Consider the following 20925-nt stretch of genomic DNA (forward strand, 5'->3'; position numbering starts at 1 on the left):
GCAATGCTGAATAACAGTCTACACTGCGTCACTAGATTCTTATACAGAGGTATAATGAGGCCTCACTGTACAGGAGAGACCGGAGCGAGGAGCCGGGGCCTGATCACAAGAGCTGACAATCTGAGGAGACAGCAATGCTGAATAACAGTCTACACTGTGTCACTAGATCCTTATACAGGAGTATAATGAGACCTCACTGTACAGGAGAGACCGGAGCGAGGAGCCGGGGCCTGATCACAAGATCTGACAATCTGAGGAGACAGCAATGCTGAATAACAGTCTACACTGCGTCACTAGATCCTTATACAGGGGTATAATGAGGCCTCACTGTACAGGAGAGACCGGAGCGAGGAGCAGGGGCCTGATCACAAGAGCTGACAATCTGAGGAAACAGCAATGCTGAATAACAGTCTACACTGCATCACTAGATCCTTATACAGGAGTATAATGAGACCTCACTGTACAGGAGAGACCGGAGCGAGGAGCCGGGGCCTGATCACAAGATCTGACAATCTGAGGAGACAGCAATGCTGAATAACAGTCTACACTGTGTCACTAGATCCTTATACAGGAGTATAATGAGACCTCACTGTACAGGAGAGACCGGAGCGAGGAGCCGGGGCCTGATCACAAGATCTGACAATCTGAGGAGACAGCAATGCTGAATAACAGTCTACACTGTGTCACTAGATCCTTATACAGGGGTATAATGAGGCCTCACTGTACAGGAGAGACCGGAGCGAGGAGCGGGGGCCTGATCACAAGAGCTGACAATCTGAGGAAACAGCAATGCTGAATAACAGTCTACACTGCATCACTAGATCCTTATACAGGGGTATAATGAGGCCTCACTGTACAGGAGAGACCGGAGCGAGGAGCCGGGGCCTGATCACAAGATCTGACAATCTGAGGAGACAGCAATGCTGAATAACAGTCTACACTGCTTCACTAGATCCTTATACAGGGGTATAATGAGGCCTCACTGTACAGGAGAGACCGGAGCGAGGAGCAGGGGCCTGATCACAAGAGCTGACAATCTGAGGACACAGCAATGCTGAATAACAGTCTACACTGTGTCACTAGATCCTTATACAGGGGTATAATGAGGCCTCATTGTACAGGAGAGACCGGAGCGAGGAGCAGGGGCCTGATCACAAGAGCTGACAATCTGAGGACACAGCAATGCTGAATAACAGTCTACACTGCGTCACTAGATCCTTATACAGGGGTATAATGAGACCTCACTGTACAGGAGAGACTGGAGCGAGGAGCAGTGGCCTGATCACAAGAGCTGACAATCTGAGGAGACAGCAATGCTGAATAACAGTCTACACTGCGTCACTAGATCCTTATACAGGGGTATAATGAGGTCTCACTGTACAGGAGAGACCGGAGCGAGGAGCAGGGGCCTGATCACAAGAGCTGACAATCTGAGGAGACAGCAATGCTGAATAACAGTCTACACTGCGTCACTAGATCCTTATACAGGGGTATAATGAGGTCTCACTGTACAGGAGAGACCGGAGCGAGGAGCAGGGGCCTGATCACAAGAGCTGACAATCTGAGGACACAGCAATGCTGAATAACAGTCTACACTGCGTCACTAGATCCTTATACAGGGGTATAATGAGACCTCACTGTACAGGAGAGACCGGAGCGAGGAGCAGAGGCCTGATCACAAGAGCTGACAATCTGAGGAGACAGCAATGCTGAATAACAGTCTACACTGCGTCACTAGATCCTTATACAGGGGTATAATGAGGTCTCACTGTACAGGAGAGACCGGAGCGAGGAGCGGGGGCCTGATCACAAGATCTGACAATCTGAGGAGACAGCAATGCTGAATAACAGTCTACACTGCATCACTAGATCCTTATACAGGGGTATAATGAGGCCTCACTGTACAGGAGAGACCGGAGCGAGGATCAGAGGCCTGATCACAAGAGCTGACAATCTGAGGAGACAGCAATGCTGAATAACAGTCTACACTGCGTCACTAGATCCTTATACAGGGGTATAATGAGGCCTCACTGTACAGGAGAGACCGGAGCGAGGAGCAGGGGCCTGATGACAAGAGCTGACAATCTGAGGAGACAGCAATGCTGAATAACAGTCTACACTGCGTCACTAGATCCTTATACAGGGGTATAATGAGGCCTCACTGTACAGGAGAGACCGGAGCGAGGAGCAGGGGCCTGATCACAAGAGCTGACAATCTGAGGACACAGCAATGCTGAATAACAGTCTACACTGCGTCACTAGATCCTTATACAGGGGTATAATGAGACCTCACTGTACAGGAGAGACCGGAGCGAGGAGCAGGGGCCTGATCACAAGAGCTGACAATCTGAGGAGACAGCAATGCTGAATAACAGTCTACACTGCGTCACTAGATCCTTATACAGGGGTATAATGAGGTCTCACTGTACAGGAGAGACCGGAGCGAGGAGCGGGGGCCTGATCACAAGATCTGACAATCTGAGGAGACAGCAATGCTGAATAACAGTCTACACTGCGTCACTAGATCCTTATACAGGGGTATAATGAGGCCTCACTGTACAGGAGAGACCGGAGCGAGGATCAGAGGCCTGATCACAAGAGCTGACAATCTGAGGAGACAGCAATGCTGAATAACAGTCTACACTGCGTCACTAGATCCTTATACAGGGGTATAATGAGGCCTCACTGTACAGGAGAGACCGGAGCGAGGAGCAGGGGCCTGATCACAAGAGCTGACAATCTGAGGAGACAGCAATGCTGAATAACAGTCTACACTGCGTCACTAGATCCTTATACAGGGGTATAATGAGGCCTCACTGTACAGGAGAGACCGGAGCGAGGAGCAGGGGCCTGATCACAAGAGCTGACAATCTGAGGAGACAGCAATGCTGAATAACAGTCTACACTGCGTCACTAGATCCTTATACAGGGGTATAATGAGGCCTCACTGTACAGGAGAGACCGGAGCGAGGAGCAGGGGCCTGATGACAAGAGCTGACAATCTGAGGAGACAGCAATGCTGAATAACAGTCTACACTGCGTCACTAGATCCTTATACAGGGGTATAATGAGGCCTCACTGTACAGGAGAGACCGGAGCGAGGAGCAGGGGCCTGATCACAAGAGCTGACAATCTGAGGACACAGCAATGCTGAATAACAGTCTACACTGCGTCACTAGATCCTTATACAGGGGTATAATGAGACCTCACTGTACAGGAGAGACCGGAGCGAGGAGCAGAGGCCTGATCACAAGAGCTGACAATCTGAGGAGACAGCAATGCTGAATAACAGTCTACACTGCGTCACTAGATCCTTATACAGGGGTATAATGAGGTCTCACTGTACAGGAGAGACCGGAGCGAGGAGCGGGGGCCTGATCACAAGAGCTGACAATCTGAGGAGACAGCAATGCTGAATAACAGTCTACACTGCGTCACTAGATCCTTATACAGGGGTATAATGAGGCCTCACTGTACAGGAGAGACCGGAGCGAGGAGCAGGGGCCTGATCACAAGAGCTGACAATCTGAGGAGACAGCAATGCTGAATAACAGTCTACACTGCGTCACTAGATCCTTATACAGGGGTATAATGAGGCCTCACTGTACAGGAGAGACCGGAGCGAGGAGCAGGGGCCTGATCACAAGAGCTGACAATCTGAGGAGACAGCAATGCTGAATAACAGTCTACACTGCGTCACTAGATCCTTATACAGGGGTATAATGAGGTCTCACTGTACAGGAGAGACCGGAGCGAGGAGCGGGGGCCTGATCACAAGATCTGACAATCTGAGGAGACAGCAATGCTGAATAACAGTCTACACTGCGTCACTAGATCCTTATACAGGGGTATAATGAGGCCTCACTGTACAGGAGAGACCGGAGCGAGGATCAGAGGCCTGATCACAAGAGCTGACAATCTGAGGAGACAGCAATGCTGAATAACAGTCTACACTGCGTCACTAGATCCTTATACAGGGGTATAATGAGGCCTCACTGTACAGGAGAGACCGGAGCGAGGAGCAGGGGCCTGATCACAAGAGCTGACAATCTGAGGAGACAGCAATGCTGAATAACAGTCTACACTGCGTCACTAGATCCTTATACAGGGGTATAATGAGGCCTCACTGTACAGGAGAGACCGGAGCGAGGAGCAGGGGCCTGATCACAAGAGCTGACAATCTGAGGAAACAGCAATGCTGAATAACAGTCTACACTGCGTCACTAGATCCTTATACAGGGGTTTAATGAGGCCTCACTGTACAGGAGAGACCGGAGCGAGGAGCAGGGGCCTGATCACAAGAGCTGACAATCTGAGGAGACAGCAATGCTGAATAACAGTCTACACTGCGTCACTAGATCCTTATACAGGGGTATAATGAGGCCTCACTGTACAGGAGAGACCGGAGCGAGGAGCAGGGGCCTGATGACAAGAGCTGACAATCTGAGGAGACAGCAATGCTGAATAACAGTCTACACTGCGTCACTAGATCCTTATACAGGGGTATAATGAGGCCTCACTGTACAGGAGAGACCGGAGCGAGGAGCAGGGGCCTGATCACAAGAGCTGACAATCTGAGGACACAGCAATGCTGAATAACAGTCTACACTGCGTCACTAGATCCTTATACAGGGGTATAATGAGACCTCACTGTACAGGAGAGACCGGAGCGAGGAGCAGAGGCCTGATCACAAGAGCTGACAATCTGAGGAGACAGCAATGCTGAATAACAGTCTACACTGCGTCACTAGATCCTTATACAGGGGTATAATGAGGTCTCACTGTACAGGAGAGACCGGAGCGAGGAGCGGGGGCCTGATCACAAGATCTGACAATCTGAGGAGACAGCAATGCTGAATAACAGTCTACACTGCATCACTAGATCCTTATACAGGGGTATAATGAGGCCTCACTGTACAGGAGAGACCGGAGCGAGGATCAGAGGCCTGATCACAAGAGCTGACAATCTGAGGAGACAGCAATGCTGAATAACAGTCTACACTGCGTCACTAGATCCTTATACAGGGGTATAATGAGGCCTCACTGTACAGGAGAGACCGGAGCGAGGAGCAGGGGCCTGATCACAAGAGCTGACAATCTGAGGAGACAGCAATGCTGAATAACAGTCTACACTGCGTCACTAGATCCTTATACAGGGGTATAATGAGGCCTCACTGTACAGGAGAGACCGGAGCGAGGAGCAGGGGCCTGATCACAAGAGCTGACAATCTGAGGAAACAGCAATGCTGAATAACAGTCTACACTGCGTCACTAGATCCTTATACAGGGGTTTAATGAGGCCTCACTGTACAGGAGAGACCGGAGCGAGGAGCAGGGGCCTGATCACAAGAGCTGACAATCTGAGGAGACAGCAATGCTGAATAACAGTCTACACTGCGTCACTAGATCCTTATACAGGGGTATAATGAGACCTCACTGTACAGGAGAGACCGGAGCGAGGAGCAGGGGCCTGATCACAAGAGCTGACAATCTGAGGAAACAGCAATGCTGAATAACAGTCTACACTGTGTCACTAGATCCTTATACAGGGGTATAATGAGACCTCACTGTACAGGAGAGACCGGAGGGAGGAGCAGGGGCCTGATCACAAGAGCTGACAATCTGAGGAAACAGCAATGCTGAATAACAGTCTACACTGCATCACTAGATCATTATACAGGGGTATAATGAGACCTCACTGTACAGGAGAGACCGGAGCGAGGAGCAGGGGCCTGATCACAAGAGCTGACAATCTGAGGAGACAGCAATGCTGAATAACAGTCTACACTGCGTCACTAGATCCTTATACAGGGGTATAATGAGGCCTCACTGTACAGGAGAGACCGGAGCGAGGAGCAGGGGCCTGATCACAAGAGCTGACAATCTGAGGAAACAGCAATGCTGAATAACAGTCTACAATGCGTCACTAGATCCTTATACAGGGGTATAATGAGGCCTCACTGTACAGGAGAGACTGGAGCGAGGAGCAGGGGCCTGATCACAAGAGCTGACAATCTGAGGAAACAGCAATGCTGAATAACAGTCTACACTGCATCACTAGATCCTTATACAGGGGTATAATGAGGCCTCACTGTACAGGAGAGACCGGAGCGAGGAGCCGGGGCCTGATCACAAGAGCTGACAATCTGAGGAAACAGCAATGCTGAATAACAGTCTACACTGCGTCACTAGATCCTTATACAGGAGTATAATGAGGCCTCACTGTACAGGAGAGACCGGAGCGAGGAGCAGGGGCCTGATCACAAGAGCTGACAATCTGAGGAAACAGCAATGCTGAATAACAGTCTACACTGCGTCACTAGATCCTTATACAGGGGTTTAATGAGGCCTCACTGTACAGGAGAGACCGGAGCGAGGAGCAGGGGCCTGATCACAAGAGCTGACAATCTGAGGAGACAGCAATGCTGAATAACAGTCTACACTGCATCACTAGATCATTATACAGGGGTATAATGAGACCTCACTGTACAGGAGAGACCGGAGCGAGGAGCAGGGGCCTGATCACAAGAGCTGACAATCTGAGGAAACAGCAATGCTGAATAACAGTCTACACTGCATCACTAGATCATTATACAGGGGTATAATGAGACCTCACTGTACAGGAGAGACCGGAGCGAGGAGCAGGGGCCTGATCACAAGAGCTGACAATCTGAGGACACAGCAATGCTGAATAACAGTCTACACTGCGTCACTAGATCCTTATACAGGGGTATAATGAGGCCTCACTGTACAGGAGAGACTGGAGCGAGGAGCAGGGTCCTGATCACAAGAGCTGACAATCTGAGGACACAGCAATGCTGAATAACAGTCTACACTGTGTCACTAGATCCTTATACAGGGGTATAATGAGGCCTCACTGTACAGGAGAGACCGGAGCGAGGAGCAGAGGCCTGATCACAAGAGCTGACAATCTGAGGAGACAGCAATGCTGAATAACAGTCTACACTGCGTCACTAGATCCTTATTCAGGGGTATAATGAGGCCTCACTGTACAGGAGAGACCGGAGCGAGGAGCAGGGGCCTGATCACAAGAGCTGACAATCTGAGGAGACAGCAATGCTGAATAACAGTCTACACTGCGTCACTAGATCCTTATACAGGGGTATAATGAGGCCTCACTGTACAGGAGAGACCGGAGCGAGGAGCAGGGGCCTGATCACAAGAGCTGACAATCTGAGGAAACAGCAATGCTGAATAACAGTCTACAATGCGTCACTAGATCCTTATACAGGGGTATAATGAGGCCTCACTGTACAGGAGAGACCGGAGCGAGGAGCAGGGGCCTGATCACAAGAGCTGACAATCTGAGGAGACAGCAATGCTGAATAACAGTCTACACTGCGTCACTAGATCCTTATACAGGGGTATAATGAGACCTCACTGTACAGGAGAGACCGGAGCGAGGAGCCGGGGCCTGATCACAAGAGCTGACAATCTGAGGAAACAGCAATGCTGAATAACAGTCTACACTGCGTCACTAGCTCCTTATACAGGGGTATAATGAGGCCTCACTGTACAGGAGAGACCGGAGCGAGGAGCAGGGGCCTGATCACAAGAGCTGACAATCTGAGGACACAGCAATGCTGAATAACAGTCTACACTGCGTCACTAGATCCTTATCCAGGGGTATAATGAGGCCTCGCTGAACAGGAGAGACCAGAGCGAGGAGCAGGGGCCTGATCACAAGAGCTGACAATCTGAGGACACAGCAATGCTGAATAACAGTCTACACTGTGTCACTAGATCCTTATACAGGGGTATAATGAGGCCTCACTGTACAGGAGAGACCGGAGCGAGGAGCAGGGGCCTGATCACAAGAGCTGACAATCTGAGGAAACAGCAATGCTGAATAACAGTCTACACTGCGTCACTAGATCCTTATACAGGGGTATAATGAGGCCTCACTGTACAGGAGAAACCGGAGCGAGGAGCAGAGGCCTGATCACAAGAGCTGACAATCTGAGGAGACAGCAATGCTGAATAACAGTCTACACTGCGTCACTAGATCCTTATACAGGGGTATAATGAGGCCTCACTGTACAGGCAAAGACATAGAACGATGACTGTGGAAAACGGATTTCTATTTAAAAAAAGAGCCGTTTAAAGAGCCAAAAGAGCCGGCTCTTTATGTTGAGAAGAGCCAAATGAGCCGGATCACCAAAAAGAGCCGAACTTCCCATCACTACTCTCCTCCCTGTATCTGATGTCTTGTATCTGCTCTTGCTCTCTCCTCCCTGCATCTGATCTCTCTTACCTCCTCCTGCTCTCTCTTCCCTGTATCTGATCTCTGGTACCTGCTCTTGCTCTCTCCTCCCTGCATCTGATCTCTCTTACCTCCTCCTGCTCTCTCTTCCCTGTATCTGATCTCTGGTACCTGCTCCTGCTCTCTTCTCCCTGTATCTGATCTCTCTTACCTGCTACTGCGCTCTCCTCCCTATATCTGATCTTTCCTACTTCCTCCTGCTCTCTCTTCCCTGTATCTGATCTCTCTTACCTCCTCCTGCTCTCTCCTCCCTGTATCTGACCTTTCTTACCTGCTCCTGCTCTCTCCTTCCTGTATCTGATCTCTCGTACCTCCTCCTGCTCTCTCCTCCCTGTATCTGACCTTTCTTACCTGCTCCTGCTCTCTCCTCCCTGTATCTGATCTCTCGTACCTCCTCCTGCTCTCTCTTCCCTGTATCGGATCTCTTGTATCTGCTCTTGCTCTCTCTTCCCTGTATCTGATCTCTCTTACCTCCTCCTGCTCTCTCCTCCCTGTATCTGACCTTTCTTACCTGCTCCTGCTCTCTCCTTCCTGTATCTGATCTCTCGTACCGCCTCCTGCTCTCTCCTCCCAGTATCTGACCTTTCTTACCTGCTCCTGCTCTCTCCTCCCTGTATCTGATCTCTCGTACCTCCTCCTGCTCTCTCCTCCCTGTATCTGACCTTTCTTACCTGCTCCTGCTCTCTCCACCCTGTATCTGATCTCTTGTATCTGCTCTTGCTCTCTCTTCCCTGTATCTGATCTCTTGTATCTGCTCTTGCTCTCTCTTCCCTGTATATGATCTCTCTTACCTCCTCCTGCTCTCTCCTCCCTGTATCTGACCTTTCTTACCTGCTCCTGCTCTCTCCTCCCTGTATCTGATCTCTTGTATCTGCTCTTGCTCTCTCCTCCCAGTATCTGATCTCTCTTACCTCCTCCTGCTCTCTCCTCCCTGTATCTGACCTTTCTTACCTGCTCCTGCTCTCTCCTCCCTGTATCTGATCTCTTGTATCTGCTCTTGCTCTCTCCTCCCTGTATCTGATCTCTTTTACCTCCTCCTGCTCTCTCCTCCCTGTATCTGACCTTTCTTACCTCCTCCTGCTCTCTCCTCCCTGTATCTGATCTCTCTTACCTCCTCCTGCTCTCTCCTCTCTGTATCTGACCTTTCTTGCCTGCTCCTGCTCTCTACTCCCTGTATCTGACCTTTCTTACCTGCTCCTGCTCTCTCCTCCCTGTATCTGATCTCTCTTACCTGCTCCTGCTCTCTCCTCCCTGTATCTGATCTCTCTTACCTGCTCCTGCTCTCTCCTCCCTGTATCTGATCTCTCATACCTCCTCCTGCTCTCTCCTCCTTGTATCTGATCTCTCTTATCTGCTCCTGCTCTCTCCTCCCTGTATCTGATCTCTCGTGCCTCCTCCTGCTCTCTCCTCCCTGCATCTGATCTCTCTTACCTCCTCCTGCTCTCTTCTCCCTGTATCTGATCTCTCCTCATTGCTCCTGCTCTCTCCTCCCTGTATCTGAACTCTTGTATCTGCTCTTGCTCTTTCCTCCCTGTATCTGATCTCTCGTACCTCCTCCTGCTTTCTCCTCCCTGTATCTGATCTCTCGTACCTCCTCCTGCTCTCTCCTCCCTGTATCTGATCTCTCTTACCTCCTCCTGCTCTCTCCTCCCTGTATCTGATCTCTCTTGCCTCCTCCTGCTCTCTCCTCCCTGTATCTGATCTCTCTTGCTCCTCCTGCTCTCTCCTCTCTTTATCTGATCTCTCTTATCTGCTCCTGCTCTCTCCTCCCTGTATCTGATCTCTCTTGCTCCTCCTGCTCTCTCCTCTCTTTATCTGATCTCTCATACCTGCTCCTGCTCTCTCCTCCCTGTATCTGATCTCTTGTATCTGCTCTTGCTCTCTCCTCCCTGTATCTGATCTCTTTTACCTCCTCCTGCTCTCTCCTCCCTGTATCTGACCTTTCTTACCTCCTCCTGCTCTCTCCTCCCTGTATCTGATCTCTCTTACCTCCTCCTGCTCTCTCCTCTCTGTATCTGACCTTTCTTGCCTGCTCCTCCTCTCTACTCCCTGTATCTGACCTTTCTTACCTGCTCCTGCTCTCTCCTCCCTGTATCTGATCTCTCTTACCTGCTCCTGCTCTCTCCTCCCTGTATCTGATCTCTCTTACCTGCTCCTGCTCTCTCCTCCCTGTATCTGATCTCTCATACCTCCTCCTGCTCTCTCCTCCTTGTATCTGATCTCTCTTATCTGCTCCTGCTCTCTCCTCCCTGTATCTGATCTCTCGTGCCTCCTCCTGCTCTCTCCTCCCTGCATCTGATCTCTCTTACCTCCTCCTGCTCTCTTCTCCCTGTATCTGATCTCTCCTCATTGCTCCTGCTCTCTCCTCCCTGTATCTGAACTCTTGTATCTGCTCTTGCTCTTTCCTCCCTGTATCTGATCTCTCGTACCTCCTCCTGCTTTCTCCTCCCTGTATCTGATCTCTCGTACCTCCTCCTGCTCTCTCCTCCCTGTATCTGATCTCTCTTACCTCCTCCTGCTCTCTCCTCCCTGTATCTGATCTCTCTTGCCTCCTCCTGCTCTCTCCTCCCTGTATCTGATCTCTCTTGCTCCTCCTGCTCTCTCCTCTCTTTATCTGATCTCTCTTATCTGCTCCTGCTCTCTCCTCCCTGTATCTGATCTCTCTTGCTCCTCCTGCTCTCTCCTCTCTTTATCTGATCTCTCATACCTGCTCCTGCTCTCTCCTCCCTGTATCTGATCTCTTGTATCTGCTCTTGCTCTCTCCTCCCTGTATCTGACCTTTCTTACCTGCTCTCTTCTCTCTCTGTCTGATCTCTCTTAGGCTGGTTTCTCATTAGCGTCTGTTTGCGCAGCGTTTCCTCTGCATCAATCCGTATGCATCATGTTTCCCTATCATTAACATGGTGTATGCAGGGGCATGTGTTTGCATCAGTTCGCATGCATTAGCGTGTGCTTGCATTGTTTTTCGTTGTGCGGCGGGTTCCGGTGAACGCATGATGTTGGATTTTTGGAAATGGCAAAAATAAGGCAGATATGCGCATTCATGAGCATGCAGGTGAGTGCGTCAAATAAGCGCATTACTTGTCTATGGGAACACATGCGTGCGCAAGAACATGTGAATGTAAACTGTGTTCCAAATTATTATGCAAAAAGAGTGTAGGAGTGATAAGGTTAGAATTTTTTTGTTTGCCATTTACACTCATTGCTGGTGATGTGTGTCAGGGCTCTTTATATCACTGCATTGCAGATACCTGTGCAAATTAGTTTGGCAGCTGTGTCCAAACAAAGGCAAGACTACTGAAGAATGCTGTTCCACATTATTAAGCAGCCGACATTTTTTGCCAAAATGGGAAAGAAAAAGGATGTGTCGGCTGCTGAGAAGCAACAAATTGTGGAGTATTTAGGTCAAGGCATGACTACAATCAACATTGCCAAGACACTTCACCGTGATCATCGCACAATCAAGAAGTATGTCGCTGATTCCCAGCACACACGTGTGCGTGCTGATAAGGAAAAATTGAGGACTCTTTCCAACAGGCAATTGCGTCAGGTTAAAAGAGCAGCTGCAAAAATGCCTTGTCATAGCAGCAGACAAGTTTTTGAAGCTGCTGGTGCCTCCAACGTCCCCCGAACGACAAGATGCAGGGTCCTTCAGAGGTTTGCAGCTGTGCGTAAGCCATCCTGTCGACCACCTCTATCCACTGCACACAAGCAGAAACGGCTCCAGAGGGCCAAACGAGACATGAAGACTGATGAGTGCCGTGCAACGCTCGATGGTCCAGATGGATGGAGTGGAGGATGGCTGGTTGATGGACACCCCATGAAAACACGGCTAAGGCGCCAACAAGGAGGAGGTGGAGTAATGTTTTGGGCTGGAATCATGGGGAGAGAGATTGTCGGCCCCTTTAGGATCCCTGAAGGGGTAAAGATGAACTCCATAATCTATGTGAAGTTTCTAAAACAGCACTTCCCGCCATGGTTCAAGAGGAAGAACCGTGCTTTCCGCAGCAAGATGATTGTCATGCCTGATAATGCGCCGTCTCCTGCTGCAAATAACACATCTGCATCTCTGGCTGCTATGGGCATAAAAGAGGAGAAACTTATGGTGTGGCCACCATCTTCCCCTGACCTCAACCCCATTGAGAACCTCTGGAGCATCAACAAAATGAGTGTCTATGATGGCGGGAGGCAGCTCACATCTAAGCAACAGCTCTGGGAGGGGATTCTGTCCACAGGCAAAACAATCGAAGCACAAACCATCCAAAAACTGACAAATCCAATGGACGAGAGAGTTCAGAAGCTTCTTTCCAACAAGGGTCCTATGTGCAAATGTAACATCACCCAGAAGAAAGTTTTGACTTGAAAACTGTTTGATATCATTTTGTAATAAGCTGATAATGCTTATCATTCCACAACTCACCATTGTTTTGTTCAAAATAAAAATAAAAAGGTTGAAAACTCTGCTGTGCATAATAATGTGGAACATGCATTTTGAGTGTTTCTTATTTTTCAAAATATACTGTTTTCATAGGCAGATTGCTCAAAAACATTGCACTTATACTAGAATATTAGATGACGGGAAAATAACAATGACGGCAATTCATAGAGGTAATTTAGAGAAAATAGGAGGAAATAGTTTTTGCATAATAATTTGGAACACAGTGTATATACGCTCTAAACGCATGCGTTTTTTTAATGATTTGGTCCAGGAAGTTATTCATCTAGCTGATAATTGAGAGCTCTATAAAAGGAAGTGTGGACACAGCAAGGCCATAACTCTCTGGACTCTGGACGATATCACAACACTGGCTATGTAAGTATACAACCTTAGAAAATGACTGCCTCACTGCTGATTGTACTTTCTATTAATTTTTTTTTGTCTGTTTAATTTTAGACGTGTCGCTTGGCCTGGTACCGTGGTTGGCTCCGCCTTGGCTCCTGATGCAGCGGGTTTCTCCACTTCGTCTCCTGGTGCTGCTTTCTGTCGTGGTGAGGACAACACTGTCTATGTAATTATAGAAGCTTTGGAATTGACTTTGTCTCTGACTGGTTTTTCTGTTCCTTGTAGACTGGCCGATTCTCTGTGGCGCAGTGGGTGTCTCCTGGTGAGGCCTGTCATGTTGGTCTCAGTGCAGTCTCTGGAGCACATCTGCCCCGCTCTCTTTCCTGGTGCCAAATCCACCTGTGGTTTGGTGCCCTGGGCTTTTATATCAGGGCATTTCTTACAGAGAGTCGCCTGATCTGGTCCAGCACACAAGGTTCCTCCCCCTGCAAATCTTCCAGCACGCTTTGGTTCCACTTGATTTTGGCTGGCTAGCAGATAGCCGTCTTTCCTCATTAATGGCACATCGTACACCTGTGTTGCCCTCCCAGGGGTTCATGGTACCGGGCCGGTGTCAGGGGGAAATGTGTCACAGCAGCGGGGACCCGGTCCGTGGCCCTGGGCGCCCAAATCAATGGTGGTTTGTGATATAGTTTATGTGAACAGTTCGTGACGCCACCTGTGGTGTTTGGCAAGTAAGATGTTAAGTCAACGCTGCTTGCAGATGCACTGGGACTGATGAGATGGTGCAGCAAAGATGGTGTAGCTCCCCACAGGTGGAGCTGTAGTCCCAGGGCAGTGTGGATGTAAGATTAGAGGAGAGGCACAGGCGGTGAGAGGATTGGTACCCAGGTGTAGCGGTGCTGAAGATGTTAGTGCGCAAATGAATGGAGGACACCAGGGCTTGCAGTTTCAACGCTTTACTCACAGTTCGTGGTACACACTGGTGCCCACTTCCATGCTGTGTCCTCCGGGGCAGAGACTCAGTCAACCTCCCGGGCAAGTCAGGGCTCTCCTCTCCATCACTCCGCCATCATGCATCTTTCCTGAATGACTCCGCCAATGCGCCTTTTAGTGTGAAGCTCTCCAGTACCGTGGTACTCTGGAGTTCCTCCTGTCAGATGTTCCAAGCAATTCTACTCGTATGGCAGACAGCTGCAGCCTCTGTTGGGGACCCCTTTCTCCGGAGTCCTGGCTCTCTATTCAGTTGCTGTTGTGCCCTGAGTCTAAGTTGGGAGTAGTGCATTTACAGCCAACTACCCCACCGGTGTCTGCTGCAGAACCATAAGCGTCCATACAACCTCAGGGACCGGGCCCCGACTTTGTGCTGAGAACCTATAGGCAGGGTTCCTCTTACAACCCACAACTCCTCTCTGTTCTCTCTACTCCTTCGTCCCGTACTTGTCTCTCTTTCCTATGGAAGCTTAGGTTGCAGTTCTACGTCTTTCACTTTCTTGTTCCTTTCCCGTGCCAGCTGGCTCAGATCACTGAGGCAGCTGCAGCACTCCTTCTTCTCTCGGACCCGTCCTCAGACTCTCCTGACTGACTGTCCTTCTCTCGTCTGACCTCCCGTCAGACTGACCTCAGACTGATCTCAGACTGATCTGTAATTCTTAACCTTCCCAACCTTTTATATGGATCTCAACTCCACCCACCTCCCAGCACATCCAGTGTTCCAAGCAGGGAACCACCAAAGGCACTCCTAATGTCTAGCAGGCTAATATCTATGAGGAGAGAGAGTCCTCACTGTGGTTGTGCTGAACTACCCTGTTGTGTGGGATGTGAGTGTTGGAGTGTGGAAAGGAGCTCCGTACTTACCTAGGTGGTGTGGCACTACACCTTAGGAGAAGGTGCAGTACCTCTGTGGCGACTGAGCCTCAGGGGCGCCACACACCAATTTTTCATAGTGCTCCCGCTGTATGGTTACAACTCCACAAATTCTCCATTAGAGTGAGGTCTTGGGATCAATTCATATCATCAGTCTTGTCGGTCTGGACCCATGATGTTGTCCGCTTGCTGGTGTGTTTGGGGCCCATTTCAAGGACATTTCTCCTTCAGCATAAGGCAACATACATGACCTCTCCCGGTATTGTGACATAGTCACACTGGTCCACGGTGCCTGGTATGCGATAAATAAGCCCCACACCATAAGATAAGCCCAACTCTATAGTATGAGAAACATCCTCAAACCACTCTGCTTGCACCTCCATGTCTTCACGTTGGACTGTGGTCTGAGTACAGTGTTTATGGGTGGTCTCATAAACTGCGGCCTTTACACCCAATAAGAACAATTTTCTCCTCGCCTGTACATGGAACGTTCCGCCACTTCTCTTTAGGCCGGTCATTATGTTCTTTGGCAAACTGTAACATTTTCAACACATATCCTTTTTCAGCAATGATACTTTACAAGGGTTCCTTGGTAATAGCTTGGCTTCACGTAGGCGTCTTCTGATGGTTGCAGGACTCTCAGGTAACTGGATCTTCTCCCTCCTTCTCTGATCTCCCTGGAGACCATCACTGGATGCTTCTTTGCCATTCTTGTGACTCTATGATCGATGCGGACGGTAGGATTTCTTTTCCTATCACATGTTTTGGGTATTTTTTGCCATTTTAAGGCATTGGAAATCTTTTTAGCTGAGCAGACTATAATTTTCTTCACTTCTTTACGTTTTCTCCTTTCTCCAACCAACTTCTTGATCAAAGTTCTTTCTCCTTCGGGCAGAGACTGGAAACGACCCATTTTACTCACTGAGCAAAGGCTAAAACCAGCAGCGACGACATCTTCTGCCCATCTTCTTTACATAAGGGCCATAATTGACACCTGTTTCTTCACACAAGGAATGCCCTCACTAATGCTAATAATTAGTACACCCCCATTCATTAAATGAGTCAATTACACCCAATAAGCAGTGCGCATGTCATGACTGTGGATTCTGGTGGTTGTCCATTGCTTGCCTACACCTTGTCGTGACTTTTCATCCATGTTATGAACAGTAATTAAACGCTTTAGTGATGTTAGACTTCTAGTATTCTGCACATAACTGTCTGCATGTTTCTAGGATTGTCGTGAATATTAAGATTTGAGAGTCCTCCGTGGTTGAGAGCAGCTCTTCAGTTCGCTATTAAAAGGTAACAAATAGCAGCTTTCAAGACTTCTCGGGGCTTTATCAGGCCCATCATCTTTTCAGTTCGCCATTAAAAGGTATCAACCACTGAGGACTCTGAAATCTTAATGTTTTCCTTTCTACTATAGGCTCACACTGTATGAAGATATATTTTTCCTGTATAGGATTGCCATGAAATCTAGGGACACATTTTGACATCTCCCATTAAGGGTTAAACCAGAGCAGCGGGGACGTACAGACCAAAAAAAACGAATCTCTCCCGCAATATTTGCCCTCTTTAGTGTGAGGTCAGGGGAACAGCACTGATTATAGAGGAGGCCACACCGCTGTCGACTGAGAAAAGAGATACCGTCAGCAGCTCTCTCAGCCCTCCCATATGGTCTAGCGGTTAGGATTCCTGGTTTTCACCCAGGCGGCCCGGGTTCGACTCCCGGTATGGGAAGACAATTTTTTTTTCCTAATAATATAACGTGTATTGTTTTATTTATTTTAGTACATTTATTTCTTTGAAAATGTAATATTGGAAAGGGATAAATAATCAAAGTCACTGGAGCACAGACCTATCATCTGCAGTCCTGACGCCGCGCAATGTCAGACATCACATATCATGTAGAGAAGAAGCATGCAAGCCTTCGATAGCTCAGCTGGTAGAGCGGAGGACTGTAGTGGAGCACAGACATCCTTAGGTCACTGGTTCGATTCCGGTTCGAAGGACATTTTCTTTATTTAGTTTTACTTTTTATTTAAGAAAAAAGTTCACAAAAATTTAACTGCAAAACAATTCAGTAGAAACAGAGAAAGAAAAACCTCCAGATGATTCTTTATGTGATCGGCTTACAAGCTGCCCTTGTATTAGGGTAATTACGGCAGCTCCGGCGGCTCCGTCCTCGGGCTCGCTCCTTTGTGACAGTACAGCCCGGTTTTAGTTTTGCAAAGTTGTTTGTGGACTAGATGGTGAATTACGGTAATTTTACAATGTGAGAAAATCGAATCTCACATTAGTAAGTTAAAAAAAAAAATTAACGAAACAACATCACATAAAATAAAGCTTCAGTTGATTGTTTACAAGTAAAAAAAATATTAAAACTTTCAGAATTAAAAGAAAAAAAACAACTTTTTAAAGTCACCAAATACGTGATCTTCATGTTGAATGCTGGGGATCTGCTATTAGGATAATTATGGTAGCAGAGTCTGGTTCTACCGCCTGGAAGTCCTGAGAGTTTGGAAGTTTCCTTTTTTCTGTATTACCCAACCCCCACAACGTCCCCCACAACATCCCCCGCATTGTCCTCCACAACGTCCCCTGCATTGTCCCCCACAACGTCTCTTGCATTGTCCTCCACAACGTCCCCTGCATTGTCCTCCACAACGTCCCCTGCATTGTCCCCCACAACGTCCCTTGCATTGTCCTCCACAACGTCCCCTGCATTGTCCTCCACAACATCCCCTGCATTGTCCTGCACAACGTCCCCTGCATTGTCCCCCACAACGTCCCCTGCATTGTCCTCCACAACATCCCCGGCATTGTCCCCCACAACGTCCCCTGCATTGTCTTCCACAATGTCCCCTGCATTGTCCCCCACAACGTCCCCTGCATTGTCCCCCACAATGTCCCCCGCATTGTCCCCCACAACGTCCCCTGCATTGTCCCCCACAACGTCCCCTGCATTGTCCTCCACAATGTCCCCTGCATTGTCCCCCACAACGTCCCCTGCATTGTCCCCCACAACGTCCCCTGCATTGTCCCCCACAACGTCCCCCGCATTGTCCCCCACAACGTCCCCCGCATTGTCCCTAACCACGTCCCCTGCATTGTCCTCCACAATGTCCCAAGCATTGTCCTCCACAACGTCCCCTGCATTGTCCCCTGCATTGTCCCCCACAACGTCCCCAGCATTGTCCCCAACGTCCCCGGCATTGTCCCCCACAACGTCCCCTGCATTGTCTTCCACAATGTCCCCTGCATTGTCCCCCACAACGTCCCCCGCATTGTCCCCCACAATGTCCCCCGCATTGTCCCCCACAACGTCCCCTGCATTGTCCCCCACAACGTCCCCTGCATTGTCCTCCACAACGTCCCCTGCATTGTCCCCCACAACGTCCCCTGCATTGTCCCCCACAACGTCCCCTGCATTGTCCCCCACAACGTCCCCCGCATTGTCCCCCACAATGTCCCCTGCATTGTCCCCCACAACGTCCCCTGCATTGTCCCCTGCATTGTCCCCCACAACGTCCCCTGCATTGTCCTCCACAATGTCCCCCGCATTGTCCCCCACAACGTCCCCTGCATTGTCCTCCACAACATTCCCTGCATTGTCCTCCACAACGTCCCTCACAACGTCCCCTGCATTGTCCCCCACAACGTCCCCTGCATTGTCCCCCACAACGTCCCCTGCATTGTCCCCACAACGTCCCCTGCATTGTCCTCCACAACGTCCCCTGCATTGTCCTCCACAACGTCCCCTGCATTGTCCTCCACAACGTCCCCTGCATTGTCCTCCACAACATTCCCTGCATTGTCCTCCACAACGTCCCTCACAACATGCCCGCATTGTCCCCCACAACGTCCCCTGCATTGTCCCCCACAACGTCCCCTGCATTGTCCTCCACAACGTCCCCTGCATTGTCCTCCACAACATTCCCTGCATTGTCCTCCACAACGTCCCCTGCATTGTCCTCCACAACGTCCCCTGCATTGTCCTCCACAACGTCCCCTGCATTGTCCTCCACAACGTCCCCTGCATTGTCCTCCACAACATTCCCTGCATTGTCCTCCACAACGTCCCTCACAACATGCCCGCATTGTCCCCCACAACGTCCCCTGCATTGTCCCCCACAACGTCCCCTGCATTGTCCTCCACAACGTCCCCTGCATTGTCCTCCACAACGTCCCCTGCATTGTCCTCCACAACGTCCCCTGCATTGTCCCCCACAACGTCCCCTGCATTGTCCTCCACAACGTCCCCTGCATTGTCCCCCACAACGTCCCCTGCATTGTCCCCCACAACGTCCCCTGCATTGTCCCCCACAACGTCCCCTGCATTGTCCTCCACAACGTCCCCTGCATTGTCCTCCACAACGTCCCCTGCATTGTCCTCCACAACGTCCCCTGCATTGTCCTCCACAACGTCCCCTGCATTGTCCTCCACAACATTCCCTGCATTGTCCTCCACAACATTCCCTGCATTGTCCTCCACAACGTCCCCTGCATTGTCCCCCACAACGTCCCCTGCATTGTCCTCCACAACATTCCCTGCATTGTCCTCCACAACGTCCCCTGCATTGTCCCCCACAACGTCCCCTGCATTGTCCTCCACAACGTCCCCTGCATTGTCCTCCACAATATTCCCTGCATTGTCCTCCACAACGTCCCTCACAACATGCCCGCATTGTCCCCCACAACGTCCCCTGCATTGTCCCCCACAACGTCCCCTGCATTGGCCTCCACAACGTCCCCTGCATTGTCCCCCACAACGTCCCCTGCATTGTCCCCCACAACGTCCCCTGCATTGTCCTCCACAACGTCCCCTGCATTGTCCCCCACAACGTCCCCTGCATTGTCCTCCACAACGTCCCCTGCATTGTCCCCCACAACGTCCCCTGCATTGTCCTCCACAACGTCCCCTGCATTGTCCTCCACAACGTCCCCTGCATTGTCCCCCACAACGTCCCCTGCATTGTCCTCCACAACGTCCCCTGCATTGTCCCCCACAACGTCCCCTGCATTGTCCCCCACAACGTTCCCTGCATTGTCCCCCACAACGTCCCCTGCATTGTCCCCCACAACGTCCCCTGCATTGTCCCCCACAACGTCCCCTGCATTGTCCTCCACAACGTCCCCTGCATTGTCCTCCACAACGTTCCCTGCATTGTCCCCCACAACGTCCCCTGCATTGTCCCCCACAACGTCCCCTGCATTGTCCCCCACAACGTCCCCTGCATTGTCCTCCACAACGTCCCCTGCATTGTCCTCCACAACGTTCCCTGCATTGTCCTCCACAACGTCCCCTGCATTGTCCTCCACAACGTCCCCTGCATTGTCCCCCACAACGTCCCCTGCATTGTCCTCCACAACGTCCCCTGCATTGTCCTCCACAACGTCACCTGCATTGTCCCCCACAACGTCCCCTGCATTGTCCTCCACAACGTCCCCTGCATTGTCCTCCACAACGTCCCCTGCATTGTCCTCCACAACGTCCCCTGCATTGTCCCCCACAACGTCCCCTGCATTGTCCCCCACAACGTCCCCTGCATTGTCCTCCACAACGTCCCCTGCATTGTCCCCCACAACGTCCCCTGCATTGTCCTCCACAACGTTCCCTGCATTGTCCCCCACAACGTCCCCTGCATTGTCCCCCACAACGTCCCCTGCATTGTCCTCCACAACGTTCCCTGCATTGTCCTCCACAACGTCCCCTGCATTGTCCTCCACAACGTCCCCTGCATTGTCCCCCACAACGTCCCCTGCATTGTCCTCCACAACGTCCCCTGCATTGTCCCCCACAACGTCCCCTGCATTGTCCTCCACAACGTTCCCTGCATTGTCCTCCACAACGTCCCCTGCATTGTCCCCCACAACGTTCCCTGCATTGTCCTCCACAACGTCCCCTGCATTGTCCCCCACAACGTCCCCTGCATTGTCCTCCACAACGTCCCCTGCATTGTCCCCCACAACGTCCCCTGCATTGTCCTCC

At 50.3% G+C, this 20925-nt stretch overlaps 1 non-coding gene across 1 annotated transcript; it reads left to right on the forward strand.

Annotated features, from left to right (window-relative positions):
- The first annotated feature begins 16601 nt into the window (after positions 1-16601).
- TRNAE-UUC (transfer RNA glutamic acid (anticodon UUC)) lies at positions 16602-16673 on the forward strand. The gene has a single exon. It is a non-coding gene; the product is annotated as a tRNA-Glu (tRNA).
- The last annotated feature ends 4252 nt before the right edge of the window (positions 16674-20925 follow it).

The sequence above is a fragment of the Dendrobates tinctorius genome, unplaced genomic scaffold, assembly GCF_039654945.1.
Source record: "Dendrobates tinctorius isolate UK_male_01 unplaced genomic scaffold, ASM3965494v1 ptg000251l, whole genome shotgun sequence".
NCBI lineage: Eukaryota > Metazoa > Chordata > Amphibia > Anura > Dendrobatidae > Dendrobates > Dendrobates tinctorius.